This window comes from Phalacrocorax aristotelis, chromosome 29 (genome assembly GCF_949628215.1).
Source record: "Phalacrocorax aristotelis chromosome 29, bGulAri2.1, whole genome shotgun sequence".
Taxonomy (NCBI): domain Eukaryota; kingdom Metazoa; phylum Chordata; class Aves; order Suliformes; family Phalacrocoracidae; genus Phalacrocorax; species Phalacrocorax aristotelis.
This window is the reverse complement of record NC_134304.1, coordinates 616,380-643,517: the sequence shown is the minus strand read 5'-3', so window position 1 is coordinate 643,517 and position 27,138 is coordinate 616,380. Positions and strand designations below refer to the sequence as shown.

Sequence of the window (27,138 nt, the reverse complement as noted above, 5' to 3'; positions counted from 1 at the left end):
AGTCTCTACCTTTGGATTATTCTTTAAGCATATTTCACATCCATCAACTATAGTTTTGAGAGTTTGAAACAAATGTCTGGCTGTCATTTGCTTGGTGAGGGAACTGTACAAAGCTTCAGTTCCCCAATGAGTTTGGTCATGTTCTGTTTTTATTAATTTCCATAATATTCTAAAGGGAACTACTATTTTGTTATCTTTTAACATTGCCCATCCCGTCGGGCCAATTTCAGCCTTTAAATCGGTAATTAACTTCTGATCCTTTTCATCCTATTCAACTATCTCAGGTAGCGGCAGAGATTTTTCAGGAATTAAGCCTAATACCTCACCTTGTTCCGCAGCTTGCCTTGCCTCATGATCAGCCGATTTATTTCCCACTGCCCTGCCAGTGTTACCTTTCTGATGTCCTTTGCAGTGCATAATCGCCACTGCCGACGGGAGGTGTGCAGCATCTAGAAGTCGCAAAATTACATCAGCATGTTTTATGACTTTCCCTTGAGCGGTTAAAAGTCCTCGCTCCTTCCAAATTGCCCCATGGGCATGAACTACCCCAAAGGCATATTTTGAGTCTGTCCAGATATTTACTCGCAAAGCTTCAGCAAGCTCTAATGCTCTTACTAAAGCGATTATTTCGGCCCGTTGTGCAGGTGTGCCCTTAGGGAGTGACTTTGCTTCCACTACTTGGTCTGTGGTGGTGACAGCATATCCTGCCATTCCAACTCCATTCTTTACAAGACTGCTCCCGTCAATATACCAAGTGTGGTCAGCTTCTTCCAGCGGCTCCTCCTTCAAGCCGGGCCTACTCGCATGCACAGTCTCAATGGTTTCTATGCAGTCATGCGCGACAGTCTCCATTTCCTGTTTGTCCGTTAAAAAGGAAGCAGGATTGATAATAGGAGATGTGACAATTTCTATATCATCCTGTTCCATCAAAACTGATTGATATTTCAGGACTCTTGATGGCGAGAGCCAGTGTCCCCCTTTTTCTTCTAAAACGGAGGTTACAGTGTGGGAAGTGTGCACAATCCCCTTCTGTCCCAATGTGAATTTTCGGGCTTCTTGGATAATCAAGACAATGGCAGCTACTGCCCGAAGGCATCCTGGCCATCCTTTGCTTCCTTCATCCAATTGTTTGGAGAAGGATGCTACAGCTCGTTTATAAGGACCCAATCTCTGGGCCAAAATTCCCAAAGCCACTCCTTGCCTTTCATACGAGAACAGCCAAAAGGGCTTAGTTACATCGGGCAGGCCCAAAGCTGGAGCCCTCATTAGTTCCAATTTCAGTTCTTTGAATGCCCGCCTGGCTTCATCAGTCCGTATTCATTGTGTCAGGCTATTTTTCAACAGTTCACACAGAGGTTTAACCAGAAGTCCGTAATTATAGATCCAGAATCGGCACCAACCTGTCATTCCCAGAAAGGTTCGAAGTTCTTTTACCGTGGTCGGTTCTGGAGTCCTGCAAGTGGCTTCTTTCTGAGCTGTCAGTCCCGAGCTGTGTCTGTCCCTTAGAAGTCACAAATCCCAAGTATATTACTTCTTTCTTCAAGATCTGGGCTTTCTGTAACGAGACTCGATAACCACTTAGTCCAAGAAAGTTTAACAAACTCACGGTCCATTCTTTACATTCTTCAACCCTTTCTGTGGCTATCAAAATATCATCTACGTATTGTAAAAGAGTACCGTTTCCTGGAGGTCTTTCCCAGGCCTCTAATTCTTCAGCTAATTGATTTCCAAAGATCGTGGGGCTGTGTTTAAATCCTTGAGGTAACACTGTCCAGGTTAGTTGGGTGTTTGGTCCCGAATCAGGGTTTTCCCATTCAAAGGCAAATAAACTGTGGCTTTCAGGGGCCAAGGTGAGGCAAAAGAATGCATCTTTCAGGTCTAATACTGTGAACCATTCATAGGTTTCTTTTAAATTAGTTAGTAAGGTGTATGGGTTCGCCACTACCGGGTATATATCTTCAACTCACTCATTTATTGCGCGCAGGTCTTGTACCAATCGATATGTTTTGCCATCAGGCTTTTTGATAGGCAAAACAGGAGTGTTATACTCTGAAGAGCATTCAATCAATACTCCAAATCTTATGAATTCTTCTATGATGTGTTGCTGTACGCTTCTATGGGAGAACTTATCTTGGGCCGCATATCTCCGGGACACAGGGCTCTACCCACCCTGGGGACAGTGATGCACAGATATCAATATGATGGATATGAAATGTCTGTTTATTTAGCTGCGTCACACGCTTATACAGCTCTTGCGCTTGCTGTTCCTGCCACTCCTATGGGAAGGAGTCTATCTTCCCGTCACACCCCGTGATCTTCCGGTCGCCGATCCCTGTCTATTCCCCTACAATGATGCTTTTCACTCCTCGCCTGTCCCCTAATTTCAGGGGATATTGCTTTACCTTGACAGGTTGTGCCCCCTCTTTGAGTTTAACAACAACCAATTCTGCATTTTTGGCCTTTCCAGGCATTCCCGAGGCCCATACTCCTGGATATACCCGGTCTTTTATGTCTTGTGTAATTTCCTCTCCCCTAACCTGTGGTTCAGTGAGGGTCAAACTTAAAATGTCAATGTGTTTTTCTTCTGGTATTTTAAATTCAATTTCCCCATCATTAAATTTTATTTCGGCATTCAATTGTTCTAGTAAGTCTCTTCCCAAAAGTGGTCTAGGAGCTTCAGGCAGGTAGAGAAATTTGTGAATCCCTACACTCTTCCCAATTTTGAAGTTCAAGGGTTTCAAAGAGAAAGCTTTCTCGACCTGTCCGGGTGCTCCTGTTACCGAAAAACGCGGTACAATCAGAAACAACTCTTTAACACCAATTCAGTAGTAAAGAGCAGTCATTCTTTATTCCCAGCGCCGGATGCACGGGGGATCGCTCCTCCTAACGTGCGTACCTTACACACCTTTCCCATAGGATTTAGAGATCAAAAATGTACATATTCATACATATTCATTATTGTCCTTTCTATTGATTGGTACAAACTTGCTCGTTCCCTATGTAAATTACTGCGCAGGCTCGGTTGTCCTCTTCCATTGTTCTCTTTTGAGTAGGTGGTGTTACTTGGGTCGGTGGTCCCTGAGTCGGTGGTCGCGATCTCCCCCTGCCGGAATTACCTTTTACCTACTTGGCTCTTAATCTTGGCAGTCCTGGCCAGTTTTCTCAGTCCGCTACACGGAACCACATTTTGTCATCCTTTTCTGACAGAAACACATTGTCTGTTGTTTTGTTCGCATTAATGCTTACCTAGGGACTAAAATACAGGTCAAAGACTACACTGATTGGTGTACTCCCTGTCCCCAGACGTAGCGTCCAGTTGGGTAGGGCTGTACAAGGAGTAGAGCAACATCCGTGGTTGGTTAATTCCATCGCTCTGGTTACATTTCCCCCTTTGGAAATTTTGAGGTAATCATCTTTTCAATGCTTCCATCTTAGATCAATAATATTCCACTATATCAGTTTAGTGTTTGGTTCATCCTCTCAAATTTCTTACTTGATTGTGGTCTCCAGGGCGTACGCAGGTCCCATTTTATGCTCAAAATTTTACTGATTTGTTGAACTACATCTGCAAAAAAATGTGGTCCTCTATCAGAGGACATTCCCATTGGCACTCTAAATCTTGGTATTATTTTTTCAGCAATATCTTAACTATTTCTCTGGCTTTGTTGGTGCAGCAAGAGAAGGCTTCTGGCCATCCAGAAAATTGGCCAGTCAGCACTAACAAATACGTATATCTATTTTGTCTGGGTAACTCAGAAAACTTAATTTGCTAATAATCTTTGGGAGAATTTCTTTGTTTTGTTTTACTTAAAGGTGGTTTCTTTTGGTTCAGGGGATTATTTCTAGCACAGATTAGACAGTTATTATGGATTTAACTACTCTTGTCATGTCTATACGCACTACAGATGTTTTTAAACTCGACACTATAGCACCTACACCCCAATGTGTTTGCTCCTGCTTTTCTTTTGCAAGTTTTGTCATAACTTGTGGGGTTGTTATTAGCTGGTTTTTTGGTGTTACTCACTATCCTATTCTGTTTCTGTGGGGTTTTTTCCTTTTTTTTTTTCCTCTTCTATTTTATTATATTATTATTATTGTCATTATTATAATCATTAATCTGTCATTATTATAATTATTATTTTATTGTAATTATTAAACTGTGCGTATCTCAACCCACAAGTTCTTTTGCTCTTCCAATTCCCTTCCCCATCCCACAGGGGTGGGGGGAGTGAGCGAGTGGCTGCGTGGTGTTGAGTTGCCAACTGAGGCTGAACCACGACACCAACACATCACAAGCAGCTGCAGAAGCCAGGGGCCTTCCTCAGGCCTAGCACCTACTCAGGCGCCTGTGACTTCAGAAGCAGGTGGAGACGCCAGGGGCCTTCCTCAGGCCTAGCACCTACTCAGGCACCTATGATGTCAGAAGCAAGGAGACTGTGGCAGACAGTATTGAAAGCTTTACTGAAATCCAAAATGATGACAACAGCTGTTTCCCGCCGGTGCTCCATGGCCGGCGGCTGCTTTTCCAGGCACACGTGTTGCGGGGTCTGCTCTTGTCCAGGCAGGGTCACTTTGACCTTGCAAGAGTAAGGCCAGGTTTCAGCAAAGAGCGCCCATGAGTTGAGAGGACAGTTAAAACATCTTACAGCAGAAATCTCAGGAGAGTTTGGCCAGTAACTAACTCAGCACTCCAGAATGCCCTACCTGAAAATGCTTTGCTGCTCATAGTAGCCATCTAGCACAAGTTTGGCAAGACCTGCCCCCTGCCACCGACTCACCGTTTTCTCGTCCACCACAGACAGACTGCACAACAGAAAACCATCCCAAACAACATGGAGCCCAAGACCGCCACGGCGCCTTCTATGCAGTAGGAGCGGAAATCTTTTGGATCCATGGCATTAGTGTCCTTCTTGTCATCCACACCTGGAGGAATGATTCTGTGTGTTAGCGTGTCCTGCACACTACTGCTCCTCTCACAGGAGGCCTGACATTGCCAGGAAATGTCCCCTCTCACTTTGTTAGCGTCTGTGAAGCAGTGAACATCCTGGGGCTGCAACATTTCCTTGGCTTCAGGAGAAGCAAAGGAAACTCCCAAGGCCGTTGCAACTCAACGCACTCTGGAGCCTCTCTTACTCCTCTCAGCTTTGCTTACGCTCTGGCATGGCCATAATCCAGTTTTCCCCGTGACACAGGTTTGCTCCCCCTTCTTGGTGACCCTTCACACCTGCACACAATTCCTTTGCGCTCGTCCACCTTCGCTTTGCAAGGCTGGCTCGTGCCGCTGCCTGGAGGCTCACTCTGACCCTTTGGGAGCACTCATGAGGGCAGGTGGAGAGCACGTGGGGGAGCGCAGCTGTTTGACCCATCACCCCTTTGAGTGAGACGGACAAAGCCCACCCCAGCATCAGGGAGTGCCACCCGCAGCTCTCCCTCCCCACAGGACCCACCCCCCGAGGGGACGGAGTCAGGCCCTCTCAGGAGACACCTGAACCTTGCTCTCCCCCTTGGCCTTTTCTCCAGCATGTGCACGCGGGCATGCCTCCAGTTTTCCGGAGCGTGTCCCACTTATGGCCCCTGCAAGACTGCTCAGTACCTGGGTTCTTTTGAAAGAATTCGTATATGCTGGCGTGGTGGGCTTCCCCGGGGTCGGACAGCACTGCCAAAAGGAGAGAAGGGTAAAGCCTTCTTTTAGAACACTTGCTCTTTACTAAGGGTTTGGCTACTGACACGATGTGCAGTAGCAGGCACCAGGGGAGGACCCTGCAGACCCCCAGTGGTTTTGATATGTGACCCTGGAGGACTGGGGGACAGGATTACCTGGCATGCCTGTTGATTGAATCGCTGCTGGATTTTCATCGGAGCCTGGCACCGTGGGACTGCCTCCTTCCTGAAGCGCTTTGTTCTGCACAGTCTGGTGGTCCATCTCTTTAGAAAGAAGGATGGTCTGTTTAATTAGAAGTAACTGTTCCTCATCAGGAACATGGTATCTTCAGGAAGCAAAAGACGTTAACACTTAGAAACAAAGCCTGGGCGTTTGGGGGTGCAGCTCATCTCTAGTGCAAGCAATGTGCCGTTCACAGAGAAAAATGTCAGCACTAGGCACTTCCCAGTTTACCAGTACACAGCAAAACCTGACGTGCTGAGAGACTAGGAGATTGCATGTCATCGTCTTGTTTGTACTTAGGTTTGCCTATTTCACCTTTATACTTTGCTCTTTGAGGAGCTTAACAGAAAGTATCCCGTTCAATTTCTCTCTGATCAAATACTGAAAAGGAGTGCTTAGTCTGTGAAGTCAGCCAAGACTGACGACTCACCCCTGGGGTGCCAGGTGAGCTCCAGCGCAGGACCCAGCCGAGGAGTCGGAGCCACATCTGCAACCAAACAGCCATGAGAAGTTTTCATCCTACGCTGGGGTATCCGCCATCATAACCGAATAGGGGAGCATAGGTGGGGATCGCCTAATGACACGGCACGCACACGCATGTCTGTGCTCTCACACCCGCAGGAGATGCCTTGCTCACACTTGGGCTTTGAGCTGGCAGCTCTCAAAGGAAGTCAAAAGCCACGACGTACCCATGCTGCGATCTCCCTGCGCGTCACCCCTGGAAGCCAGCAGGGAAGCTGGATGTCCATTGCCTCCAGCCACGTCTGTAAACAAACAGAACAGAGCAGCTCCTGTGAAATATTTCCATACACTTTTTCGGATACTTCTTCATTCACGGATGCAGTGAATGTAGTTGAAACGCGGGATTGCTGCATGGCACTCTTCTCTCCCTTCCACTCAGGGGCATCGTGCAGACAGTTCCTGGGTGCCTGGACCACGGTGATCCAATAGCAACCATGCGTGGAGCTGTCGGGAGAAAGGATTCCCTGGAGCTCACACCAGCTCTGAACTCAGCCCCAGAGAGCCCACGGGCTTTGCAGCAGGCACTGGAAGCAGCACAGGCTCGCAGGGTCTGGCAAAGACGGCTTTGCAAGGCAGAGAGCCCCAGGGCACATCACCGAGCCCGAGCTGTGCCCTCTCTGCTCTTCTGCATGTCTGAGCATTGGCCAAGAAACGGCCGCAGGAGCGCCGCGGAGGGGCCCGGCCCGGCCCGGCCCGGCCCGGCCCGGTGGGACCATCGGGGCCGCTCCGCACCCAGCAGCCGCAGGAGCGCCGCGGAGGGGTCCGGCCCGGCCCGGCGGGACCATCGGGGCCGCTCTGCACCCAGCAGCCGCAGGAGCGCCGCGGAGGGGTCCGGCCCGGCCCGGCCCGGCCCGGCGGGACCATCGGGGCCGCTCCGCGCCCAGCAGCCGCAGGAGCGCCGCGGAGGGGCCCGGCCCGGCCCAGCCCGGCCCGGCCCGGCGGGACCATCGGGGCCGCTCTGCACCCAGCACCCGCAGGAGCGCCGCGGAGGGGCCCGGCCCGGCCCGGCCCGGCGGGACCATCGGGGCCGCTCCGCGCCGCGGCGGCGGCTCCTGCTGCCGCTCCTGCCGCATCGGGTTGGTGTTTGCCAAAAGCTGCTGTGCTGGTTTGGCTGCGAAGGGGTTAATTCTCCTCACCGTGGGGGGCGGCTGCCTTTACAGCTTCACGCGCTCTGCCGGGTGGCGGGGGGGGGGGCTGGGAGGGGGGGGCCATGGTGGGGGCGGCTGACGCCGGCTGGCCAATGGCAGGTTCATTCCATGCCACGTGACACCATGACCAGTATGGTGAGGGGGGGCAGGTGGCGGCTCGGGAGCGGCGCGGCGCCGGGTCGGCGGGCGGCGAGCGGCTGCGGCGCGTGCGGTTCGTTCCGGCGGTTCGTTCCCCCTGTGCCCTCCGTTCCCCCCTCCCCCGGGGCTTTGCGCCTCTCGTTGTTCTCCTGTACATGGCATTTCTGTTGTTGTTTCTTTTAATTTTAGTTATTGAGCTGTTCTTGTCCCGCCCCACGAGCGTTCCCCTTCTGATTCTCTCCCCCATCTGCCGGTGGGGGAGTGAGCGAGCGGCTGTGTGGGGCTGAGCTGCCGGCTAAACCACGACGGCTGCTCTTAGTTTTTGTTGTCACGGGGTAGGTTTGGATGGATCTGTGCCCAAGCAGACTGGCATGGCTAGGCCTCTTGGGGCCTGGGCTTCAAACTGCAACAACGGTAACCTCTAAGATGATTCTCTCGATTTTGTTCTTGGTGTTGATTTTTCTGAGGCCCGAGTTGTAGGTCCTGTTTCCTGTACACGGAGAGATTCCTTGTTAACAGATAGGCACTGTAGTGTGAACTCTAGAATTTGTTCCCATCCCAGAAGAGTCTGATTGTCAGTGTTTGACTCTTTCTTGCATTTGGGGGAGGGGTGGTGGTGATGCGGCTGGTGTTCTTCCACCCCAAAGCTGGGGTGCAAGCAAGCAGTTTCTCTCACAAGTGATTCCTACTAGTTTCCTAGAGACGATCTCCCTTTCAGGCGAGAGCAAAAGAACAAGATACTAAAGCGTATTGCCTTTTGTGCAGGGGTGGTGAAGGGCTAGTTAATCCTTCCCGAACCTGAAACTCAGTAAGCAGTTTAGCACCTTACCAAATGCTGCTGGTTCTCTTTCCAAGCCATCTTTTCTGCCCTGAGATGGTACCTGTACTCCAGGTTTTTCTTCTGTATCCTGTCTTCCTAAGATTTACGGAGGCCAGAGAATCAGGTGTAGTGACTGAAATGACAGGCAGTGAAATGCCATCCTGGCTACAGGATTACTGCTGCCATTTCTGTATTCATCCAGCCCAGCTCTGCATCAGCTCCGCTGGCCTTGTTTGAAGGGTCATGTTTTCCAGCCTTCTGAAAGATATGCCTCTCCACCACACTGAGGTGACATTATAGCTTGTGGTGTTGCCACGTTGCCATGGTTTTAGGTGGGACAGGGTGACTTTTCTTCACTGTAGCTGGTAAAGTGCTGTGTATTGGATTCAGGATGAGAATAATATTGATAAAGCACTGATGTTTCAGTTGTTGCTGGGTGGTGCTTGTATGAGTCAAGGACTTGCCCCACCTCTCATGCTCTGCCAGGTGCCCAAGAAGGCGGGAGGGGAGGGGGCACAGCCAGGGGAGCTGATCCAAACTGACCAAAGGGTCACCTCATGTGACGTCATGCCCAGTATATTGACTGGGGGGGACTGGCTGGGGAAGCAGCGATTGCAGCTCAGGGACCGGCAGCACCTGTTGGTGGGTGTTGAGCTATTGCAGCACTTGTTGTTTGGTTTTTTTCCCTAATCCAGGGTTTCACCTCTCTCTCTGTCTCTTGTTATTTTGCTTTTCATTAGCATTAGCATTAGTATTAGTGTTACTGCTACTTCTTCTACTCCTAGTAGTGTTTTCTTTTAATTTTGAAAGTGTTCTTATCTCAGCCCACGAGTTTTCTTACTTTGACCCTTCCGGTTCTCTCCCCCATCCCACGGGGGTGAGGGGGGTGAGCAAGCAGCTGCACGGTGTTTAGTTGCCGACCGGGGCTAAACCACGGCAGTCCTTGTTGGTGCCCAACGTGGGGCACGAAGGGTCGAGATAATAACAGTTGCTGGTCACAGCATTGATCTACCTGTTCTCAGTATTAGTTTATCCCACCTGCACCACGTTGGTTCTGAAGTACCTGTTAAAGATTGGTGTGGGTTTTTGTAGTTTGCTGTGCTCTGCAGTGATGGGAGATGTTTTGCCTGAGTGATTTGTTATTCCAACGCTGGCCTTGAGCTATATCTGTTATTTGGGTCTTGCCCAGCCCTTAGAGCTTAATCTTTCTCCACAGAAGTACCATTTGTATAAATTGTCTTTAGCTGTAGACGCTTCCCTTTAATAACTTGGTGTTGCTGCCAGAGCGTGGGCTTCAGAGCTAGCTGTGACCCCCTATGCTGTAAGGAGAACAGGTTCTCAGTGCAGAGTGGAAGGAGCACTCATAACCCTTTGTTTGCAGGAGAACACGTACGGCACAGGTAACGCCACGTGCTGTGTGTGCACGTGTAGGTGGCTGGCTGTACTGCTCTGTGGCACGGGGTAAGGGCTCTGTCCGATGCCTGCCTTGGTCAGCGGGTGTAACACCCAGGCCGAGTGAGCTACGGTTCCTATCTTCCTTTTGAGAGTCCGTGAAGAAAGCAGTGCCGTTGGAACAAGGGAATGAAATCTGCCTTGTCTTCCGGAGGCTTTTTCAGGAAGCATTGCAGACCTTGCCAAACACAGTTAATGGAAGGAGTGTGCATTTCCACGTGTAGGGAGCATCTCTTCCTAATGCGCCTATTTAATCTTGCAAATCGCTTCAGCTCTTCAGTTTTCTACAGGAAAATCTCAGGTGATGTACTGAAACGTGAACTCTTTGTGGAGCACCTCCAGAAGTGTGGGAACTGCCTGAAGGGCCTAGATATGTGTGTGAAATCCTGCAGAGGTGTGGTAAGGACAGGCGATCGGAAGGGAAGGACTGGAATAAGGAATACGAGGCTTTAAGTATAGAAAAACCTCAGTGTTTTCAAGTGCAGTGTTCTGGTTACATCGTCAGTATATGGAAAACTAGCGTATAACTGATGAGCTCTGAAAGCCTGTATTGCTTGTAAGGTGAAAATATCAACGGTACGTTTGGTGGAGGAGCTTGAGAGTGAAGGTAGTTAAGAACTTAGTATTCCTCCATGTTCAAAAGAAACATGCCAGAAGTGAAGAAGACCTAAACGATGCGTGAAATCGACTAGAAGGCAATGGACAATAAGGAATCAAGTAGAAAAGCAAGGGAAAGGACAAATGGAAACTTCTAGCTGCTACTGAGCAGCTTTTGAAAATCTGCTTTTTCTCAGATCGCATCTTCCTAACGTGCGTGAGTAGACCCAAACTCAGAGTCTCGGTGCTTTTTCCCTGTTATTTATCTTGTCAATACCTCTGCATCCCTTTTTGTTGGTGACCTCGTAGGGATCGGAAACGCAAAGGGTTCTCCTTTTGCTCTGCTGTGAGATCCAAACCTGTCCTTAGTGCCATTTTGTTCAGGAAAAGAGCTACAGGAGAGGGATAGGAGATTATTCACGGCAAACGGATGAAACTTGTGTCAATCTCCAAAACGTTGATGGCTGACAGGAGTCTCTTTTTGCATTTTTCCCTTGATTTCCAGTGCAGAATGCGAGCCCTAACGGCTCAGGTAACGAGCAGCCTGCTGCAGTTTCCAGAGGTGACTGTTGAGGCATTTGGGGAAGATGAGAGAAGCCTAGATTCTGTGCTGCGTGGGAAGTTTTCCAGAGGTGAGCATTTTCCTTGACATTGGGTCTTGCTATAAAGTTGTTATTGCCTGGAGGTTCCCTGAAGCACAAGGTCACAGAATCAGCTGTGTCAGGTTGGTGCTGCTCAGGTGCATGAGGTTTTGAGAGATGAAAAAGGATGAACTATGAAGAAAATCTGAAAAATTCTACTCCTAAAGCATTAGTATCGTTCAACTTTGCAATGACAGGAGCCTGCACCAATCTTGAGCTATTAAAACAACATGCCGAGTCATTGAGCCCTCCTCGATTGCTGACGAAATGAAAGGCAGTCTTCAAAAAAGTCACAGTGTTGTTCTGGTCCGTTTTCACCTGTATCATCATAACATCGCATGCAGAACTAGTTCTGCTACAACGTTAGAGAGCCAAACCCTGCTGTTTTTTTTTCCTTTCTAGCCTGAGTGCAAACAGAAGGAAGAGGACAGCCCTGTTGAGCGCTGCCGCCAGATTTGCAAAGCATTTCCTGGGATGCGGGTGAGTGTCCAGTGAGAGCTGCTGAGAGTGGCTAAGCAGGTGAGGTGGCTGCCTTTCTAGGTGATGTGAATGTAGAGCTGGGTGCCTATGCGGGTGTCGGGGCTTCTGTTAAGAACACGTAGAGTCTCTCTACCTGCCTGTAAGTGCAGTAACTGAGCTCATACTTCCTTCGGGTTGCAAGTAGTTCAGTGAAAGGAAATGTGTTAAGCTCTCTCTGTAATCAGCACGTGTAGAAGTTTAAATTCACTCCCGCAGCGCCCATTGGAAGGTAATTCCTTGCTGAAGTGCAAATCCCTGCCCAAAGGCGGCGTGTGTCAAGCCAAATGAGTAAACTAGAATGGAGTTGGCTTAGTTTTAGGAAAGGATGGGCTTAGCAGTATGCTTTAGGACTTGTATTCCCGTAGGTATTAGGATGCTTTCTAGCAAACTCAAGCTGAATATGGTATAAGGACTCTAGATCGCTAGACTGTAATCTTTACCCCAAGCAGTCAGAATTCTGCAGTGCAGGAACGTCAGGTAGAAATGCAAAATCATAAGGTGGTTGGTTTCAAGCTGTGTTGCTTGAGGGTTTCAGCTGGGGGATTTTCAGTCATGGACCAGAATTCGGTAAGCCTGTCTTCCTCTGTTAGGGTCTTCTCTTGAAGGGAAGGGGCAGCGCCTGTGATTCTCCAGTTGTTTTCAGTGCTCCCTTGGGAGTTTGCTTTAGGCAGCCTCCTCCCCTCTTCCAGGGAGAGATGGGCTGGCCTGGCTGGCGTGTGGTCCTCAGCTGGAGGCAGTGAGCGCTGTGCCGGGGGAGCGGCTCTCTGCACACCGTTTCAGTGGAGTCCGTGAGCAGCCTCCCACCGCCCGTGTGGTAAAGGAGTTTTCCTGGCGGAAGGGAACGGGGCTGCTGGTTGGCTTGGAAGAAGCAGAGGGAAGTGTTCTCTGCCTGTACGAGCCTGGAACGTCAGGAGTGGTTAAAGCAGTTGTTCTGCCAGGAAGGGCAGGTGCTTTTTCAGGGGAGAAACGAAGCTTTTCTGTTGCCAGGTGCTGCACAATGCCGTTTCGGGAACAGCTTTGGAGCGTCACTTTGTCGGGAGGTGTTTTCCCTGTATTGCGTCACCACGCCGTCACGGCAGAGTCTCCAGTCGAGAGCACCTTGATGTACAGTGGTGGGCTTAAAGGTACCGTTATCTTTGGAGTTTGCTGATAGTAAAACAAGGTTTCTGGTTTTATGGTAGAGCAGGCAGTTACCTAATTGTCCACTTCCACAAAAAGGCCTTGAAAGCTGTCTCTTTTTTTGGCCAGAGTGAAAAACAACCTGTCCCTGCCCCCCCTTTAAAGTGTCTGTAACATACGTGTCCGAAATGGATCATTTCCGTCAGAAATACTGTCTCGAACATCTCTCGGGCTTCCGTGGTTGTGCTGTAACAGACTTAGGCACATTCCCATGGGTCTCGGACTAGCAAGCAGGTGACTTTAGAGCAGACCACATTTTTCTGTTGACTTAGGCGAGGAAAAAAGAGCCTTTAGTGAGCTACCTGACAGGTTGTTAAAAGATTGCCTTTCAGCCTGAAGTCCTTGAATCTCTGCTTATTGACTATTGTGCTCGTGTAGGTGGGATGCACTGGTGTAATGTTACTCATTTTTCCTGCCTTCTCTAATCTGTAGGCTTAAATGATGTCCCGTCCCCTCGCCTCCTAATCTGAATGTAGACAGGAGTCAGCGTAAGTTAATGGAAGATGGAGAGTCGGTCTGTTTTTATCACCTTAGAATGTGCAAGAAAGAAAGAGTGACTTAGTACTCGGCTCTCCAGAACGTGATTTGGTTGGACTCGGTAGAATCCAGGTGGGGTTTTGTTTGTCTGTAGCGCTACAGTGTGATTACTGGTAGGAAGCGTTTGTGCGGTGGTGATTTCTAAAGCGACGAGTTGGGTTGGTGCTCGACTGCGTTAGTTTGGCGATCATCTTGATAAATCTCAGAGGCTTAGGTGGAAAGGCAAGCTGTGTGCTGGCGTAGGTGTATAATCCGTGAGGAAATTCTGTTTGTGAAAAAGGACAGTTCCGTTAAGTTTTATTTCTGCCATCTAGGTAAGCTGGGGAGAGGAAATGGGAGGAGAGATCACGCCACGCCTTGACTCTGTGCCTACCGAAGTGATCTGAAATGGAATGTAGTTGTAACTCGCTGTTGTCTCAGGGGGGGGTTTCTGCACCAGGACCCAGGGGCTCACTTCTGAATGGGAAGAATATGAAGAAGCCTTGGGGGGGAAAGTTGCCTGTTGTGTGATAAAGGTTATGAGTGTTGGAATAAAGCCAAAGCTTCTCTGAGTTTTTGTTGTTGTGCCCTGACGAGTGCTCTTGAGTACGAGCATGCTTGGTCCGTTGGTTTCCTTTTGCTTCCTGTCTTTTTGCCCTTATTGGATGAGTGAGACGAGCATGGACAGGGCACAGGTATTGCTCGTTGGGCTGTGAGCTTCCAAGTGGTGAGCGGGGGTCAGGGTGAGCGAAACCAAGGAGACAAATTGGCACTTGGCCCCTGCCCCTGTGTTTTGAATTTATTCTGTAACCCCTCCTTCCAGATCTGGACGTGACATAACATGGGGTTTTAATCTGCCTGAATGTCTGATTGCCACACGGACTCTCTTTAAAAGCAAAACGCAGCTCTAGTCTTAACATCACTCTCTGCAGTTTTTGTCGCTCCTGTATGAAGGCTTTAAGGAGCACCTTAATTTCTGGACTCTTTTCCGTGTGGGTCTGTCTTCCGTGGGCAGCTAAGTTGTACAGGTTAACACTGACTTAGAGGGACTCTGGTGCAAGGTGTCAAGCCATCGGTGGATTAACACAGGGTATTTATAGTGGCTTGTGTGCCTGCCTTTTAGTGTAGGGGTAGCTGTGTGGTCATTCAGAGAGTAAAGGAATGGGATTAAAAACCCAAACTCAGAAGCGTAGAAAGAATTTGGTGGGGGGCATTTGTTTTCTTTTTCTTTTTTCATTTTCTTTCTCTTTTTTTTTTTAAATTTTTCTGGGATCATCTCTTATTCCCTTTGGATACGCATGTGAAATGCAGCAGGAAACTGAAACCGTGAATGGAGTATTATTTGAATAGGATTCTTGTAAAAGTAAATCTGATTTTAGAACATGAATGTTATTCAATTGGTTTATAATGGTTGCACGTTTCAGAGGTATGGAACGGCATTTCACCAATTTTCCTGGTTTGTGCGAGGCAGAAGGGCGGCGTTCAGAGCCAGTGAGCTGAGGCAGGTTCTCTTTGTTCATTCCCAGAGCGAGTTGGCAGCAGCGTAGGAGAATAGGCAAAGGCAGCGCCTAGCGCAGTGGGAAAATGTTTGGTGTCAGGAGCTTCTGCATGGAAAATTGAAGCGTTAATACCGGGAAGCCTTTTTGGAAGAAGTCTAGAAAAAGGGGATCGGTTTTGTTGGTCCCTTCTTTGTTTTACTGTGAGGTAAAACTTTGTTGTTGATGTGAAGCTCTCTGTTGTCACTGTGTTGCATTTTGCAAGGAGGCTCAAGGACAGCCGGCGTTCTTTTGTGGTAGAGCTTTAGTGCAGGAGTCTTCCCGTGCTGGCGTCTCTGCTCTGGCAGTCAGTGCTGTCCTGGGAGGTGTTGCCGGTGCCAAAAGGTCTGTCTTCATAAAGGCCTTGTAACAAAGGTGCTCGCAGGCGGCTTCGCGTGTTAGAGAGCAGCGTGCGCTTCTTCTCAGCTGGAGGTAGCTTTTGTGGAACAAGCTGCTGTTCTTGTTGCCGTTGCTTTCGCCTGGCTTTTCAAATTGGTGTCCACGTTCGTGGAGGTGCTGGTGTGCATTTCACACTTTTTTGCTTTCCCTGGCTGCTCTTTTGATTCTAAATGAGGACTGGTGTAACTTTTCCCACGCTAGTATCTCCCTTCCACATATTCTAAACATCTTCCATTCCCGTGGCACCGGCGTGTCTCCCCTGCAACATGCCCGCTGCCTCGTCTGACGTAGAGCCACGATTCCCCCTAATACCTGTTTGGCAAAGGAGGCGTAGGCTGTATCCCAGTGCTGATGGGCTGTGAGCAGTGGGAGAGCGAGAGTGAGTTTTGTCTTTCTGACTTAAATCCTGCAAAATAAGGTGACGTTTCTTGTATACAACTGATTTTCTATGTTTTCTTCAAGGTAATGGTTCCTAAGTAGGAAATGGGGATTGGTAAGCTGTCATAATAGAATGCACCATGGAAGTTGAAGTGAACTCAGTTAACTAACTGTAGGAAATCCAGTAAACACAAGGCAGTAAGGGATTTTTGTACAGGGCATTTTTTAATCTCTTTTGTTGATATCATTGGAAACAATGATATCAGGAAACAAAGCCAGCTCTTTCTTGTTCTTTCCCCCCTTCAGTCAGTTACTTCCTGATGTGTTCTGGAAGCGTCTCCTTCCTCTTGGAGTGTTTATTCCGGAGGGTGACCAAAATGCACCGGCACAAGCCAGGGGCCTGCTTCTGCCCTAGCAACTACTCAGGTTCCCATGACATCAGAAGCAAGGAGACAGTGGGAGACAGTATTGAAAGCTTTACTGAAATCCAGAATGATGACATCAGCTGGTTCCCCCCGGTGCTCCGTGGCCGGCGGCTGCTTTTCCAGGCACACGTGTTGCGGGGTCTGCTCTTGTCCAGGCAGGGTCACTTTGACCTTGCAAGAGTAAGGCCAGGTTTCAGCAAAGAGCGCCCATGAGTTGAGAGGACAGTTAAAACATCTTACAGCAGAAATCTCAGGAGAGTTTGGCCAGTAACTAACTCGGCACTCCAGAATGCCCTACCTGAAAATGCTTTGCGGCTAATAGCAGCCATCTAGCACAAGTTTGGCAAGACCTGCCCCCCGCCACCGACTCACCGTTTTCTCGTCCACCACAGACAGACTGCACAACAGAAAACCATCCCAAACAACATGGAGCCCAAGACCGCCACGGCGCCTTCTATGCAGTAGGACCGGAAATCTTTTGGATCCATGGCATTAGTGTCCTTCTTGTCATCCATGCCTGGAGGAATGATTCTGTGTGTTAGTGTGTCCTGCACACTACTGCTCCTCTCACAGGAGGCCTGACATTGCCAGGAAATGTCCCCTCTCACTTTGTTAGCGTCTGTGAAGCAGTGAACATCCTGGGGCTGCAACATTTCCTTGGCTTCAGGAGAAGCAAAGGAAACTCCCAAGGCCGTTGCAACTCAACGCACTCTGGAGCCTCTCTTACTCCTCTCAGCTTTGCTTACGCTCTGGCATGGCCATAATCCAGTTTTCCCCGTGACACAGGTTTGCTCCCCCTTCTTGGTGACCCTTCACACCTGCACACAATTCCTTTGCGCTCGCCCACCTTCGCTTTGCAAGGCTGGCTCGTGCCGCTGCCTGGAGGCTCACTCTGACCCTTTGGGAGCACTCATGAGGCCAGGTGGAGAGCACGTGGGGGAGCGCAGCTGTTTGACCCATCGCCCCTTTGAGTGAGACGGACAAAGCCCACCCCAGCATCAGGGAGTGCCACCCGCAGCTCTCCCTCCCCACAGGACCCACCCCCCGAGGGGACGGAGTCAGGCCCTCTCAGGAGACACCTGAACCTTGCTCTCCCCCTTGGCCTTTTCTCCAGCATGTGCACGCGGGCATGCCTCCAGTTTTCCGGAGCGTGTCCCACTTATGGCCCCTGCAAGACTGCTCAGTACCTGGGTTCTTTTGAATAACTTAATACATGCTGTGCATGCACGGTGGGCTTCCCCGGGGTCGGACAGCACTGCCAAGAATCCGAGAAAGGGAATGCCTCATATGCCAATCATTAAGGCTCAGGCACAGAGGATGCAGAAGGATGGTGTGGAGGTTCCCTCTGAGCCGTGGCCGATCTGTCAGGGCATCCCTTTGGCCCTCAGGTCACTGGAGGGATCCCCCTCTGTTGTGCCCAGGGCCTCTGGGGGGGACACACAGCAAGCTCTGGGATGCAGGTACTGATGGAGGGACATTGGATTAAGAGTCACGTTTGTCATCCCCTACTGACCGTGGCTCAGGTGGCCTCGTTCCCAAAATGGCAGAGTTCTGAAATTCCTGTGAAGGGGCGCGGCGGGCGGTGAGCATCTCCCTGCATCCACAGAGGGTTAGGAGCGAGTGTGTCTGTGGCACACTGAGGGCAATAACCTCCACACCCCAGAGATAAGAGTCATCCTCAGAGAGGTGCTCCTGCCTTCTTTTAGAGCAGTCGCTCCGTACTCCTAATTTGGCTGCTGACACGATGTGCAGCAGCAAGCGCCCAGGGAAGAGCCTGCAGACACCAGGGGATTTGGACTTATGACACCAAAGGACAGCAATTACCTGGCACCACCTTTGAGTTAATTGCCCCTCTTTTGTCCTCAGAGACCGGCACCATGTGACCGCCTCCTTCCTGAAGCACCTCCTTCTCCACAGTCTCACGGTCCAGCTCTTTAGAAAGAAAGCGAGTCAGTGTAACTAGACATAACTAGACAGCAAACCCTGACCTGCTGAACGCCTAGGAGATTGCATGTGATCTTGTTCTCATTCCACTGAGTGCGTTTCCGGCAAACTGCAGGGTGATGGTAGGTGACTCCCTTCAGAGAGGGCAGGACGATGCCGTGGCAAGTTCAGCAAGGGAAAGAGCCCTTCAGGAAAGCAGGTCCCATCATGGCACCTTCATCACCCAGTAAGGCTATCAGACACACATGGTAGGCTGAACCGCGAGCTCTTGCAGCCATCTTCTGGGCACTTTCACAAGTGGCAGTGGAGAGCCCACAGACCCCCAAGACAAGAGGAAAACCACAACCAAGTTCTCTAAAACACAACTGGAACTAGACAGCTAAACCACGATTTCCTTTGCGCTCGCCCACCTTCGCTTTGCAAGGCTGGCTCGTGCCGCTGCCTGGAGGCTCACTCTGACCCTTTGGGAGCACTCATGAGGCCAGGTGGAGAGCACGTGGGGGAGCGCAGCTGTTTGACCCATCGCCCCTTTGAGTGAGACGGACAAAGCCCACCCCAGCATCAGGGAGTGCCACCCGCAGCTCTCCCTCCCCACAGGACCCACCCCCCGAGGGGACGGAGTCAGGCCCTCTCAGGAGACACCTGAACCTTGCTCTCCCCCTTGGCCTTTTCTCCAGCATGTGCACGCGGGCATGCCTCCAGTTTTCCGGAGCGTGTCCCACTTGTGGCCCCTGCAAGACTGCTCAGTACCTGGGTTCTTTTGAAAGAAATCATATATGCTGGCGTGGTGGGCTTCCCCGGGGTCGGACAGCACTGCCAAAAGGAGAGAAGGGTAAAGCCTTCTTTTAGAACACTTGCTCTCTACTAAGAGTTTGGCTGCTGAAACGATGTGCAGTAGCGGGCACCAGGGGAGGACCCTGCAGACCCCCAGTGGTTTTGATATGTGACCCTGGAGGACTGGGGGACAGGATTACCTGGCATGCCTGTTGATTGAATCGCTGCTGGATTTTCATCGGAGCCTGGCACCGTGGGACTGCCTCCTTCCTGAAGCTCTTCGTTCTCCACAGTCTGGTGGTCCATCTCTTTAGAAAGAAGGATGGTCTGTTTAATGAGGAGTAACTGTTCCTCATCAGGAACATGGTATCTTCAGGAAGCAAAAGACGTTAACACTTAGAAACAAAGCCTGGGCGTTTGGGGGTGCAGCTCATCTCTAGTGCAAGCAATGTGCCGTTCACAGAGAAAAATGTCAGCACTAGGCACTTCCCAGTTTACCAGTACACAGCAAAACGTGACGTGCTGAGAGACTAGGAGATTGCATGTCATCGTCTTGTTTGTACTTAGGTTTGCCTATTTCACCTTTATACTTTGCTCTTTGAGGAGCTTAACAGAAAGTATCCCGTTCAATTTCTCTCTGATCAAATACTGAAAAGGAGTGCTTAGTCTGTGAAGTCAGCCAAGACTGACGACTCACCCCTGGGGTGCCAGGTGAGCTCCAGCGCAGGACCCAGCCGAGGAGTCGGAGCCACATCTGCAACCAAACAGCCATGAGAAGTTTTCATCCTACGCTGGGGTATCCGCCATCATAACCGAATAGGGGAGCATAGGTGGGGATCGCCTAATGACACGGCACGCACACGCAGGTCTGTGCTCTCACACCCGCAGGAGATGCCTCGCTCACACTTGGGCTTTGAGCTGGCAGCTCTCAAAGGAAGTCAAAAGCCACGACGTACCCATGCTGCGATCTCCCTGCGCGTCAGCCCTGGAAGCCAGCAGGAAAGCTGGATGTCCATTGCCTCCAGCCACGTCTGTAAACAAACAGAACAGAGCAGCTCCTGTGAAATATTTCCATATACTTTTTCGGATACTTCTTCATTCACGGATGCAGTGAATGTAGTTGAAACGCGGGATTGCTGCATGGCACTCTTCTCTCCCTTCCACTCAGGGGCATCGTGCAGACAGTTCCTGGGTGCCTGGACCACGGTGATCCAATAGCAACCATGCGTGGAGCTGTCGGGAGAAAGGATTCCCTGGAGCTCACACCAGCTCTGAACTCAGCCCCAGAGAGCCCGCGGGCTTTGCAGCAGGCACTGGAAGCAGCACAGGCTCGCAGGGTCTGGCAAAGACAGCTTTGCAAGGCAGAGAGCCCCAGGGCACATCACCGAGCCCGAGCTGTGCCGTCTCTGCTCTTCTGCATGTGTGAGCATTGGCCAAGAAATGATTAAGGAAAATTTCACATGACCAGCGTAGTCAAACCTAACTACTCATTCCGTCAAGTGACATACCTGTGGGGTCACCCTGGGGCTCCTGGACAGCATCTTCCTCAGAAGCCTGGTGGCCGTGGCCTGGAGGCAGAGCTGTAATCAAGCAGAGCATTGCAGGGCTAAAGCAGGAATGCTCCCGTCTTCCTGAGCGGACATCAACCCAGGACAGACGTCCCCAGGGCTGAAAGCCAGACCCAGCTGGGGAGCGGCAGAGCCATAGCTCGGGGCACAGCTGTGACCAGCCGGGCGTAGAAGCACTCCCGCAGGCTATTCCCTTGGCCGGCCATGCAGCTCTGGCCCCGATACGCAGGCTGCAGGAAGGCTGCAGCGGGACTGGGCGGCGCAGGGCCGGCTCTAGGGATGGTTTCTCACCCCGCGACACGGCTCCCGGCCCCACCATTCCCTGGAAAATCCCCCTGCAGTGGCCGCGGCCCCCTGTGCCTCCCCACAGCACGACTGCCTCCCACTTGCCCGTGGAGCTGGCCACAGCTCCCCTGGCTCAGCCCAGCCCTGCTGCTCTCCCAGCCTTGCCCCACCGCGGCCCCGGCCCCGCTACCACCCCAAGGTGCGCTGGGCGCTGCTCCACGCTGCCCAGGACTGGGTGCCTGTCCTCGCCTGTCACCTACCTAATCCCCGTGCTCGCCACGGAGCAGCCCAGTCCTCCCGGGCTTGCAGGGCCACCAGGAGGAGGAGAATAAGGAGGTGGTTGGGGGCCACGGTCCCCCGCACCTGCACCATGCTGCTGCTGCAACTGCTGCTGCTGCTGCTGCTGCTGCTGCAGGCACTGCCTGAGCTGTACCCGCGGCACAGCCCAGGACATCACGGCATGGCCCAGAAGGGTCTGTGACCTCACAGTCCGGCCTCCCCAGCCACACCCCTCCTCCAAGCACTGACCCCCTGGAACGCCCCACCCCCACAGGTCACCTAGGGAATCATAGAATCATAGAATGATTAAGGTTGGAAAAGGCCTCTAGGATCACCAAGTCCAACCGCCAACCCAACACTACCATGTCTCCTAAGCTATGCCCTGAAGGCGGGGCTCCTGGGGGGGTATGGGAACTAAGCGGAGTGGGTTAGCCCCAGTCAGCAGCTAAACACCACGCAGCTGCTGGCTCACTGCCCCCACCCCTGTGGGATGGGGGAGAGCGTCAGAAGGGCCAAACTAAGAAAACCCGTGGGTTGAGATCAGAACAGTTTAATGATTAAAATGGGTTTGCCTTTGCCTGAGGCAGGAATAACCCAGACTGATTTCCCCAGCATATTTTCTTACGTGCACTACAGGGACTTTATCCCCTTCCACAGTAGGTCAGAGTTCTGACTCGGCAGGGCCACCGCCATCGGCAGATCCCCTAGCTCTGATCTGAGAAACCCCCTGGCAGGGAGCGAGTGCGATGACCCACCGTGGGACGGTTCTGCCAGGGATGCTGAAAGGTCCTGAGTGCTGCAGGGGGATTTCTGAGATGCAGCAGCAAATCTCACCGCTAAAGGAGACCCATCCTCCCCGGGTGGCATCCTTGCTGGCTCTCCGTCAGCCTGTCGCTGGCTGTTTGGGGCCCCGGCTGGTGGGACCCGTAGGGCACGTTAGGAAAATTCCCTTCTGTAATTATGGAATCAACCAGTCTTTAGAGTAGGGAAGCGTGTTAACTGTGTTGGTAGCTGTCTATCTCATGAGTTGACGTGATACACTGTAATGTGATGAGGTAGTGGAGTTTTCCTGGAGACTTTGCTCTTCTTGATGCTGAAGTAAAAGAAGGGAGCCCAGTAAAAACAAAACAAACAAAAAACACAAACACCCCGGCCCTGGCAAGGAGGGCTTTGCATGCAGGAAGCTTAGAGGTGCCCATGAAGCCTAAAGGATACCCGAGGTGAAGCAAGATAATGGCAGCGCCCTAGCCCCTCTGCCGTGTCTTTGAAACCTTCCCAGCATCGTCTGGCGTCACAGATCCGTCACTTGAGGAGGGCTGATTGCAGGGACACCTGGATCAATAGGCAAGCAGCAAGAGCGCTTGAAAAGTAGAGTTGCTGTGCAAAGTTTGTCTGTGTTTAGTGCCGGGTAGCAGGGTGCTAGCGATTGGTCACGTCGCCTTGTAGCTGAGTAGCGGAGGGATATAGGAACCCTGTGTGAAGGCCCCTGCGGGGGTGCCCCACTAGCCTCTCGCCTGGGTTGGCAGAGGCCAGGCGGGAAGTTTTTGTGAGAGCGCCTTGGGGCTCAGCTGTGAGCAGGGGCTTTTGCTGGATAAGGTCCAGGCAGCGCCGGAGGAGGCCGTAGGTGGGTCCGAGCGAGCTGGGTGGCTGGTGCGGCGCCAGCTCCGGGACCTGGGTGTGCGAGCCCCAGCCAGCGATGACCGCTCGCCGGCCAGGTGTGAGCTGAGATTCTGCGCTCAGCCAGTCCCTGCCTGGCCCCCCGGGGCGGCTGCAGCTCCTTCCCTGGTCCAGATCCAGCTCGCCAGCAGTGATGCTGGCGCTGGGGCAGTGATGGTGATGCTGGTCCCGGGGCAGCGATGGAGGGCTGCGTCATCCTGGCGCTGATGCTAATCAGTGTGGTTCCTCCCAGGGGCGCCCGCCACCCCGAGCGAGGCCCCATCTACCCATCCTCTCAGCAGCCATCCCCAGCCCAGGTCACCCCCCAGCTCCCCTCCCACTGAGCAAATGGCGGCAGGCAGAGAGAGGCGCTGCAAAGCCAACACCCAACTCTTTTAATGAATTAGGCAAGAAGCGGGGATGTGGGGGAGGGCTGGGGTTGGAGCAGGTGGGTGCAGGCCTCCGTAGCTCCTCTGCGCAGGGATGCAATGGGGGATGGTGCTGGACCGGTGTGTCACAGGTAGCCGTACTCATCTGCTATCCGCATGTCGGTCTCCCTCTGCACAAAAAACTGCAGCTGGCCCAGGGACGTCTGCAGGGCCGCCCGCTCCCGCTCCTCCTGGGCCAGCCTCTTCATGCGCTCCCGCTGGGGCCGCTGCTGGGCTGTGATGGGCACGGACGCCTCCTGCTCCTCCAGTGGGGTGGGTTGAGCTCTGAGGACCCACCGGGGCCTGAGGGGTAACAGGGAGTCGGCGGGAGGGTGCGGTGGCGTGTGCCGCTGCTGCGGCAGCCTCTCCCGTGGTGTTTGGCCCCCTGTTGCTGATGGGGGCAGGCGGCTCGGCTGCTGGGGTTTGGTGGTAGCCCTGGTGCGTGCCTCGCTGCTCGATGTCACCGCTGGTGTCGCATCCTTCTTGCCTTCAGTGGGGCACTTGGAGGCAGCCGGCACAGCGCTGGGTCTCAGAGCTGCCCGCAGGGAACTGGGGACCCTGCGGGGCACGCTGGGGCCGGCTTGGGGCTCCGGGTCGAGCGGTTGGCGCACCGGCCCCACCACCTTCACTCTGCGCCCCAGCGGGTAGAAACTCTGGATCGAGTTGAGCAAGTGTGCCTTCAGGTCGGTGCGGGGCGTCCTCAGCCCCTGCGCTATTTTGGCCGGGAGGTCTTTGTGTGGCAGCTTGTCCTGGGGTGGCATGTCGCGGGGATCCATGCTGCGTGCCTTCTTGCTGAGCGGCGGGTCGGGTGGGTGAGCAGGCAGCGGGCGTGGGGCGCTTTGTCCCCCGGCCTCCCCGGGGCTTCTGGGTTGGTCGAGCACCTAGGCGGGCACGTTGGTGTCCTCAGGTGCCCTGCGCTTGCTGCCGCCTGCTTGTTGCCCACTGCTGCCTGCCTGCTGCCCAGGTGTGAGGGGGCCAGTGTGGGCAGGGACACGCAGCGGGCAGGAGCCAGTGGGGTACAGGGGTTTGTGCTGCACCACGACACTCGGTCCGAGTCCCTTTGGCTGGCGGGACACCAGCGTCCCCGGCAGCGCCTGCTGTCCCCGGCCGTAGGCAGGGGGACAGGGAGCAGCCATGGTGGGGAGCTGCAGCCCATGAGAGAGCTGCAGCACGGGTGGAAGAGGCACTCCACGAGGGAGCTGCAGCACCTGTCCCGCGGCCCCCAGGGGCCCTGGCACCCCCTGACAGACGGTGGCCTGGGCCAGCTGGTGGGTGACGTTGTGGAGCTGGGCAGGCTTAGCGCACACCGCCAGCCCCGGGGCAGAGGGCAGCACGCGGGCACTGACCGGTGGCGGCATGGCCGGGGTGGTGAAGCTCACGCCGCGCACCTCCGATGCCATCGGCAGCCGTAGAGGGAACCTTTCTGTTGGGGGAAGCAGCGAGGGGTGGTTGGGTGAGATATTGGTGGTCAGAGCCGGTTTGGGGGTTACCCGGAGGGCAAGAGCACCACGAGGAGCGGGAGCCTGCTGCTGTACCTGCCATGGCCCTTGGTCAGTGTGGGGTTTGTTTGGGGCAAAGGGTGTTCTGGGGTTCTGTCCCCATGGCGATCATTCCGCCAGCACCCGCCTCAGCCAGCCTTGCCAGGGTTGGATTTTTCACGCCTCAACAACTGCCCATCTCAAGGATTTCCCATCGCGCTGAGGATGTCCTGGCCTCAGTGCTGATTTCCCACCTGATGAGGGTTTCCCATCCCCAAAATTATTTCTCATCCCTACGATGGCTCCTCATGCCAACAGTGATTTCTCAGCCCCGTGAGGGTTTCCTATCGCAATGGTTTCCCATCCCCATGATTTCCCTTCCCAAGGAAGATTTTTACAGGGAGGTGAATTTCCTGCCCGAGGGGAAGGGATGCAGGTGGTGTGGGTGGCCCTGCGATGCCAACATGTGTGAGGTGCCCCATCGCGCCCCAGTGGTGGGGATGGGGCACTTCTGGTGGGTTGGTTTTGTGCTCGCCCTCTCTACCCCAGGGGGGTGGAAAAATGCCGCTGCCAACGCTGGTGGACAGCCGGTGGTGCCGGTACCGGTACCGTGTGGCCATGCTGGGGAGCTGTCAGAAAAATCTGGCAACTGGCCCGTGCCGACCGAGGAGAGAGGCTGGGGCGCAAAGTATGGCGTTACAGAGGAGTTCTGGCATTCATGCACACGGGCTGTCCCATTCACACTGGGGCACCTCAAATGCGGGCTTTTCTAGCTTCCCATGCTCTGCCGGGGGCACAAGAAGCCAGGAGGGGAGGGGGCACAGCTAAGAGAGCGGCTTCACACTGGCCAAAGGGATATTCCATATCATGTAACGTCATGCCCAGTATACTACCTGGGAGGAGCTGGCTGGGGGAGGGAGGCAGCAATCGCGGCTCGGGGACGGGCAGCGTCGGTCGGCGGGTGGTGAGCGGGTGTATCGTTTGTATTTCTGTGGGTTTTTTCCTTTTTTTTTCCCTTTTCTATTTTATTATATTATCATTATTGTCATTATTATCATTATCATTATTATAATTATTATTTTATTGTAATTATTAAACTGTGCGTATCTCAACCCACAAGTTCTTTTGCTCTTCCAATTCCCTTCCCCATCCCACAGGGGTGGGGGGAGTGAGCGAGTGGCTGCGTGGTGTTGAGTTGCCAACTGAGGCTGAACCACGACACCAACACATCACAAGCAGCTGCAGAAGCCAGGGGCCTTCCTCAGGCCTAGCACCTACTCAGGCGCCTGTGACTTCAGAAGCAGGTGGAGACGCCAGGGGCCTTCCTCAGGCCTAGCACCTACTCAGGTACCTGTGACTTCAGAAGCAGGTGGAGACGCCAGGGGCCTTCCTCAGGCCTAGCACCTACTCAGGTACCTGTGACTTCAGAAGCAGGTGGAGACGCCAGGGGCCTTCCTCAGGCCTAGCACCTACTCAGGCACCTATGATGTCAGAAGCAAGGAGACTGTGGCAGACAGTATTGAAAGCTTTACTGAAATCCAGAATGATGACATCAGCTGGTTCCCGCCGGTGCTCCATGGCCGGCAGCTGCTTTTCCAGGCACACGTGTTGCGGGGTCTGCTCTTGTCCAGGCAGGGTCACTTTGACCTTTGTGCTGGTTTTGGCTGAGAAGGGGTTAATTCTCCTCACTGTGGGGGTCGGCTGCCTTTCCAGCTTCCTGCGCTCTGCCGCGTGGCGTGGCAGGGGGGGCTGGGAGGGGCAGGGCCATGGTGGGGGCGGCTGACCCCGACTGGCCAATGGCAGGTTCATTCCATACCATGTGACACCATGACCAGTATATTGAGGGGGGGGCAGTGGCAGCGCGCGGGCGGCGCGGCGTCGGGTCGGCGGGCGGCGAGCGGCTGCGGCGCGTGTGGTTTGTTCCGGCGGTTCGTTCCCCCTCTCCCCTCCCTTCCTTTCCCCCTCCCCCGGGGCTTTGCGCCTCTCGTTGTTCTCCTTTACATTGCATTTCTACTGTTGTTTCTTTTAATTTTCATTATTAAACTGTTCTTATCCCAACCCACGAGCGTTACCCTTCTGATTCTCTCCCCCATCTACCGGTGGGGGAGTGAGCGAGCGACTGTGTGGGGCTGAGCTGCCGCTAAACCACGACAGTCTTTTTGGCGCCCAACGTGGGGCACGAGGGTTGGAGATAACAACAGCTGCTGGTCCCAGCACCATGTTGTCCTTTTTGCAGTTGGTGTTAAAAATCGGTGTTGGTTGTTTGAGTCTGCTGTGTTCTGCTATGATTAGTAATGTTTTGCCTACGAGATTTGTTATACAAACACTCGTTTTCAGCTTTATCTGGTATTTGGGGTTTTTGCTGAAACCGTTACTGTACTTCGGATACCACCTTGTTGAGGCAATTAGCAATTATACCTCCTCCTCTGAGAGATTTTATATGGAGGAAATACAGAATAATACCTTTGCAACTTTGTTCTATGATGTCTGTGCCTTTGTTACAACAACGTTTTTGTATCTTGAACATCCTTGGGTGGTTAAGGTGCAGTCATTGTTAGTTTTTGGGCATGTTG

General features: G+C 52.7%; 1 long non-coding RNA gene across 1 annotated transcript in view; it reads left to right on the top strand.

Moving 5' to 3' along the window:
* Positions 1-27,138, top strand: part of LOC142048938 (uncharacterized) — a 497,607-nt gene that overhangs the window by 291,384 nt on the left and 179,085 nt on the right. Inside the window, exons 9-10 of the long non-coding RNA XR_012657563.1 lie at positions 11,067-11,193; positions 11,605-11,682. This is a non-coding gene — a long non-coding RNA (uncharacterized LOC142048938). The remainder of the gene's footprint in view (positions 1-11,066; positions 11,194-11,604; positions 11,683-27,138) is intronic.